General features: G+C 44.2%; 1 long non-coding RNA gene across 1 annotated transcript; it reads left to right on the top strand.

Moving 5' to 3' along the window:
* The first annotated feature begins 1,697 nt into the window (after window positions 1-1,697).
* On the top strand, window positions 1,698-4,102 carry LOC127329767 (uncharacterized). The gene is made up of 3 exons (XR_007869005.2): window positions 1,698-2,151; window positions 2,378-2,434; window positions 3,954-4,102. It is a non-coding gene; the product is annotated as an uncharacterized lncRNA (long non-coding RNA).
* Window positions 4,103-7,152: the final 3,050 nt, after the last annotated feature.

Raw genomic sequence — 7,152 nt, 5'->3', positions numbered from 1 at the left:
CTCCCCGGCAACGGCGCCAGAAAATAGCTTGGTGTCTACTCACGCTTCTTTTCCTGTAGACAGTGTTGGGCCTCCAAGAGCAGAGGTTTGTAGAACAGCAGCAAGTTTTCCCTTAAGTGGATCACCCAAGGTTTATCGAACTCAGGGAGGAAGAGGTCAAAGATATCCCTCTCATGCAACCCTGCAACCACAAAGCAAGAAGTCTCTTGTGTCCCCAACACACCTAATACACTTGTCAGATGTATAGGTGCACTAGTTCGGCGAAGAGATAGTGAAATACAGGTGGTATGAATGTATATGAGTAGTAGTAACGGCGCCAGAAAATACTTGATGCTACAACTGGCGTGTGGTTGATGGTGGGAATATTGCAGGCAGTAGAGATGCAGTAAAACAGTAAACAAGCAGCGATAGCAGTATTTGGGAACAAGGCCTAGGGATAATACTTTCACTAGTGGACTCTCTCAACATTGATCACATAACAGAATAAATAAATGCTATACTCTACACTCTCTTGTTGGATGATGAACACCACTAATTGTGTAGGATTACACGAACCCTCAATGTCGGAGTTAACAAGCTCCACAATATCCGATATTCATGTTTAAATAACCTTAGAGTGCACGATAGATCAACACAACTAAACCAAGTACTAACATAGCATGCACACTGTCACCATCACACTATGAAGGAGGAATAGATCACATCAATACTATCATAGCAATAGTTAACTTCATAATCTACAAGAGATTACAATCATAACCTACGGCAAGTACTACACGATGCACACACTGTCACCTTTACACCATGGAGGAGGAATAGACTACTTTAATAACGTCACTAGAGTAGCGCATAGATGAATAGTGATACAAAACTCATATGAATCTCAATCATGTAAGGCAGCTCATGAGATCATTGTATTGAAGTACATAGGAGAGAGATTAACCACATAGCTACCGGTACAGCCCCTTAGACTCGATGGAGAACTACTCCCTCCTCATGGGAGACAGCAGCGTTGATGAAGATGGCGGTGGTGTCGATGGAGAAGCCTTCCGGGGGCACTTCCCCGTCCCGGCGGCGTGCTGGAACAGAGACTCCTGTCCCCCAGATCTTGGCTTCGCGATGGCGGCGGCTCAGGAAGGTTTCTCGTACCGTGGCTTTTCCGTATCGAAGATTTAGGTCAGGGACCTTTAAATAGGCGAAGAGGCGGAGTCGGAAGGCTGACGAGGCGACGACACACTAGGGGGCGCGGTCAAGGCCTGGGCCGCGCCACCCTGTCATCTGGTGGCCCTGTGGCCCCCCTCTGGCGGCTCTCGGGTGTTTTGGAAGCTTCGTGGGATTCTAAGATGCTGGGCGTTGATTTCGTCCAATTCCGAGAATATTTCCTTACTAGGATTTCTGAAACTAAAAACAGCAGAAAACAGGAACTGGCACTTCGGCATCTCGTCAATAGGTTAGTTCCGGAAAACGCATAAAATCATCATAAAGTATGAACAAAACATGTAGATATTGTCATAAAACAAGCATGAAACATCAGAAATTATAGATACGTTGGAGACGTATCACAGGTCATAGTTAAATGCAAATTCCTGAACACATCTTCGGCCCAATTTTTGATTGTGCTTCTTTGCAACTATGCTGAACATGTCTGCGAAATCCATATACTATTGTAGATTAGAAAAAAGGAGCTTGGCATCTAGATTCATCAAGTGTATATGTGTGTCTTTGGATATCGTATATATGCATGAATTTATCTGTTGCCTTTGAGTGTTTTGGATGATCGACATGGTAAGATGTTTACAAGATAAATTGCATAGACAACACTCTGATGCTGCGAAAAAGTGGTTCTCGACTTTTTTCATCTGATGAGTGTACACTACCTGTAGTTTGGGTGAATGTAGGATAATGATTTTCTATTCGTGATATATGGTGAGTTGAGAGGCCTCTGTATAATTTGGTTTGTCTATATGAGGCCTAATTTATTAATGTTCCACAGGTTTTGTTCAAATGGATGCAAAAGTAAAATGCTTCAGGCTACCTGTACAGAGCTGTTGATTGACTGGCGGCTTCATTGGCTGGCAAGTCGTGGTTCTCAAGTTGTTGACTTGACTATGTGCCAGTGGATATGCAACGACGTACTTCCTGATCTCATGGGTGAGTACTAATTAGTGTATCATTTCTGTGTTACCATGGTAGTTTTGTTTTATTTCTTAGAAATAGTCTTCTACTGTCCTTGAATTAGTGCTCCTCTCTCCGGATTAATTTTCCTAATAGCACGAAATGATTGATTTGTGTGTTTAGTGTTATGGCCCTTTGTTTTAATATCTCTCATGGTACAACACATGTTGATGTCTTAATAGCATGAAACCTCTGAATGTAGGAACTGGGGATGAACTCCGCAACCGGAGCAACACATAATGTCAGCTTGCAGATATTGGTGAGTTCAATGCACATTGTCGGTTATATATTTCAGTTAGGTACTAGAAATAGTAACTGAAATGAAGAATCTTCTCAGCACCTGGAGTGGTATCAACACATATTGGGAGAGGCCAAGTTGGTCACCCTCCAGCTCTTATAACCATTATGCTAGCTCCGAGCCTGACACCAAGCGAAGTCATGCGACGAAACATAGGACATACCAAAAGAATACGATAAGTGGTTCCCTATCTCTCTTTGCAATGATAATTTGAGGCAAGCCAATCATTTAGTTGAAGGCTTCTTATTGCTTCTGTGTTTCAGAACTTCGGAAGTAACAAAGGTATTTCAGTGTGTCGTTCAGAGTTTGGTGAATGGACAAGTACAGTCCAACTAGGTGAGTACAATAAAATAAAAATTAATAATTATCGCATGCCCAGACTTCAGCTAAAACAACACCTGGAGCAACTTTAATAGTAAGTAGGTGAAAATCTATGAATAACGTGGAATTTATGATGTTGCGTACTTACCTAATTTTTTTGCCGCCTCCCTCACACACAATCCTCAATATGGCTGCCTCCTCCCTGCGTTACAATTCATATCCCCTCTCTCCGGTCTTTATTGGTGTTTTTATGTTGCCTGTGGAGGTGTTGTTCTGTTGCCGGTTGAAGAGGTTCAGAACTTCGCCGGAATTTTATTCGATGCTTTGGTTGTAAGCATCTTAGCAGTTTGGCCTTTATTTGAAAAGAACTTCATGCCTCGTTTACAAGCTCCAGAATAGAGATTCCTGAATTTGAAGAACAACCAGTTATTGTTCTTTATCATACATGTCTTTCTATTCTTTTTTACCTTCTTCCAACATCAGTTTTCTGGAATTAGTTTCAATAGACTCTGTTACTTTCCAGGAGTTGTAGTAACCATGTGATTTGATCATCGATTGTGCAATTGCTGTAGATAAAGCACAGGAGGGATGGTCGACAAAAGAAATCTGAATCATCAAATGGATCAAATAATCTATGAAAACGCCAGGCATTTTACTACGTCCATTATAGCCTATGAAAACATCTTATAAAAGGGAATATGCAAGAAAAGAACTCCCTCCTTGTCATAAAGGATGGTTTAGATCCGTCTAAACTTAGATGCATGTATCTAAATTTAGAATGATCTAGAACATTTTTTTAGTAATAATCAAGTGGAAGTGCATAACATATTAAGTTATTGTTGTAGAAATTTTGCATGCCAGCAAACAACTGTCGAATTACACCACATGCCTGAGTCGGTGTTCTCTCATGGTGAGTTGTATGTAGCTATCAAGATTCTCTGATAGCAATAACGTCAAGATTCCGGTCATTCCGGATGCTGATAATTAAAAAATCTATTGTTATGTATATGAAGAACATTTCTACAAATAGATCATTACATCATAGGTGGGATATTTGTTGCTTATATTTTTCGTAATCATAGTTCTATATTTTTAATATATACTTAATATACTTTGTTTTGCATAATCAACTCCATTGTGATACTCCATGATGTTGTAGGAAATGCTCGAGAGTCTGGTGCGGGCCAGCTCTCTCGTGTAGGACTCAGGCGAAGTAAATGCTTGCTCTGAGACTTTGCATATGGCAGAACTCAGAACTGAGTGTGGACTTGTTCAAAAAAAAGAAAAAGAACTGAGTGTGGCTTTCGGGCGAGGAGTTCATGCACATCAAGTACAAATTTAGAAGTGTGTTGTGCAGACTTCGTCGTAGTAGTTTATGTTCGCATGTATCAACTACTATTTTGAATTTAGTGGCGATTCATGCAAACAAAAATTTTGGCTGGCCTTTCTTTATGGAGGTTTTGATGTTAGCTTGCTGGAATATTTGGCTGGTTCGTAATGGGGAAAAAATTGGGCAAAACCGCAAAAGAGACCCAACTTCTTAAGGTGCAAGTGTAAATTTTTTCATGATATTTTCCTTCACCATAGGAGTAAGGTCAAGCATAGAGATAGTTTGTTGTCTTTCATTAGGACCCTACCTTAGAGTACGATCTATTTCTAATTAGGTAGGTCTTTTTGTTTTTTCCTCCTATACATATGACTTGGTAGTGTTTTGAGAATAAAATTTTGATGCCGGGCTATTGCCTCACAGTTCATGGTCAGAAAACAACAACTCCCTCCAATTAATATTAAACATCGAGTGCCACCACAAAGGCTTGGCCCGAGCAGAAACCCCCTCGCGAAAAAACCTACCCTGCTCTCGTGACCCGCGCCACCTCTGCGGCCTCTTCCTAGCCCCTCACCCGGCGCTCTCGCCTGCCAACGCTGTCGGCGTGCGCTGTTGGGATTCGCTCGGACGGTTCCGGCGGTGGCGGGGCTGACTCTACCCGTGGCGCAACCGGGGGCGCGGGGGCCTTGGGCCGGCGATGGTGGCCTTCGGGCGGCGGCGGTTCGGTGCGACGGTGTGGTTTCCGCGCGCTGGGTGGTGCGGAGATGCAGCAGCACCGCTGTTAGCAACGGATTAGCGCGGTCGGGAGGGGCAGCAGCTCCAGCTCGGCCCAGATCTGGGCCCCTTTGGGCCCGGTCTTGGCTAGGGCGGGTCGGAGCTTCCTTGCTCGATGGTGGTGCTCCCTGATACGTCTCAAACGTATCTATAATTTCCTATATTCCATGCTAGTTTTATGACAATACTCACATGTTTTATATACACTTTATATCATTATTATGCATTTTCCGGCACTAACCTATTAACGAGATGCCGAAACGCCAGTTCCTGTTTTCTGCTGTTTTTGGTTTCAGAAATCCTACACAGGAAATATTCTCGGAATTGGACGAAACAAAATCCCACGGTCTTATTTTGCACGGAGCTTTCCAGAAGACCGAGAGCCACGATACGAGAAAAGTTACAGTGATGCCGCCGCCGCCAATCCCATCTCGGGGGATTAAGGAAATCGCCTCCGGCACCCTGCCGGAGAGGGGAATCATCACCCGGAGGACTCTACATCACCATGATCACCTCCGGACTGATGTGTGAGTAGTTCATCCTTGGACTATGGGTCCATAGCAATAGCTAGATGGTTGTCTTCTCCTCATGTGCTATCATGTTTAGATCTTGTGAGCTGCCTATCATGATCAAGATCGTCTATTTCTAATGCTACATGTTGTGTTTGTTGGGATCCGATGAATATGGAATACTATGTCAAGTTGATTATTGATCTATCATATATGTGTTGTTTATGATCTTGCATGCTCTCCGTTGCTAGTAGAGGCTCTGGCCAAGTTGATACTTGTGACTCCAAGAGGGAGTATTTATGCTCGATAGTGGGTTCATGCCTCCATTGAATCTGGGACAGTGACAGAAAGTTCTAAGGTTGTGGATGTCACTACTAGGAAAAAGGCATTCAGTGGCGCACCACTTTCAGGCTTCAGTGGCGCACCACTAGTGCGCCACTGTTATCACGCCACTGCTAACTCCTAGTAGTGGCGCACTAGGGGTGCGCCACTACTAGCCTGGATACCTGTGGCGCACTGCCTGGTGCGCCATTGACATGTCCTGCAGTGCGCCACTATTACTCCAAAGTGGTGCGCCACTGTTGGTCAGAGGCAGTGCGCCACCACTGTGTAGACGAGGTGCGCCACTGTTACCGTCTTGCGTGCGCCACTGTTCCAGTGAGGAGGTGCGCCACTGCTGCGTGTGGACGTGCGCCATTGCCATCTCCAGGACGTGCGCCACTGCTACTTATCCTGGTGCGCCACTGCTAGTCTCGGAGAGGATCACAGGGTAGTGCGCCACTGGATCCAGAGCAGTGCGCCACTGCTACTTAGTGGCAGTGCGCCACAAATGGTCCACTAGTGCGCCACTGCTATTATTTCGAATTTTTGTTTGTATCCTGGCAGGTATTTATACAGGTTGTATATGACAGCACAATAGCACAATACAGGATATATAACAACATATAAACAACAACACAGCTTATCCATACATAGTTCTTCACATTAGCCCCACATGATTCACAAGCATTCACATTAGAGAAGTTACGAGAGGTTACAATGCAAGTTACGGGGTTACAAGTCACAAATGAGCTAGTGGTTACACAAGGTCGATCATCTAAACTAGCATCACATAGAAGAGAGCTAGAGTCACAACTAGCACCGTCCCAATGAAAGCGGTCTTCATCCGGTTCCTCCTCCGCTCCGTCCTCTCTCCCGTCAGATAGCGTGCGTATCTGTCTTCGGCCTCCGCTCTAGTGGTGTACCCTATGTAGCTGTTACCGCTAAAACGGTGAACCTATCTCCGACACTCCTCCCAGTCGTTGTAGACTCCGGAAACATTGCCCTTGTACACGACATACCACGTCATATCTGCACATATATGAACAAGCCAAAGAAACATTAGTGCACGCTCATAGATGTTTGCAACGAATAAGAGCAAACTCAAAAACGATCCAAGTAGTATGAACTAAATGGAATGCCTCATACATTGTTGGTCGAAACAAATATGAACATCCCGGGATGGCGTCAGTGAGGCCAGGTAGGATGCACAAGAGATTGATATTTGTGCCATCACACCAGGCTCACTGGCGTCACCCCGGAGTGTACAGTTGACCAAACATTCTAATCATCGGCATTTTGAGATACCAAAGCAAATGGAATGACAAGGGCCTCATACATTGTTGGTCCAAACAAATATTAACATTTAGGGAAGGTGTTAGCGAGACCAAGTAGGATGCACAAGAGATTGATACTTGTGTCATCGCACT

The sequence above is a fragment of the Lolium perenne genome, chromosome 2 (assembly GCF_019359855.2).
Source record: "Lolium perenne isolate Kyuss_39 chromosome 2, Kyuss_2.0, whole genome shotgun sequence".
Taxonomy (NCBI): domain Eukaryota; kingdom Viridiplantae; phylum Streptophyta; class Magnoliopsida; order Poales; family Poaceae; genus Lolium; species Lolium perenne.
Note: the sequence above shows the minus strand (reverse complement) of the source record. Positions and strands in the feature narration are given on the sequence as shown.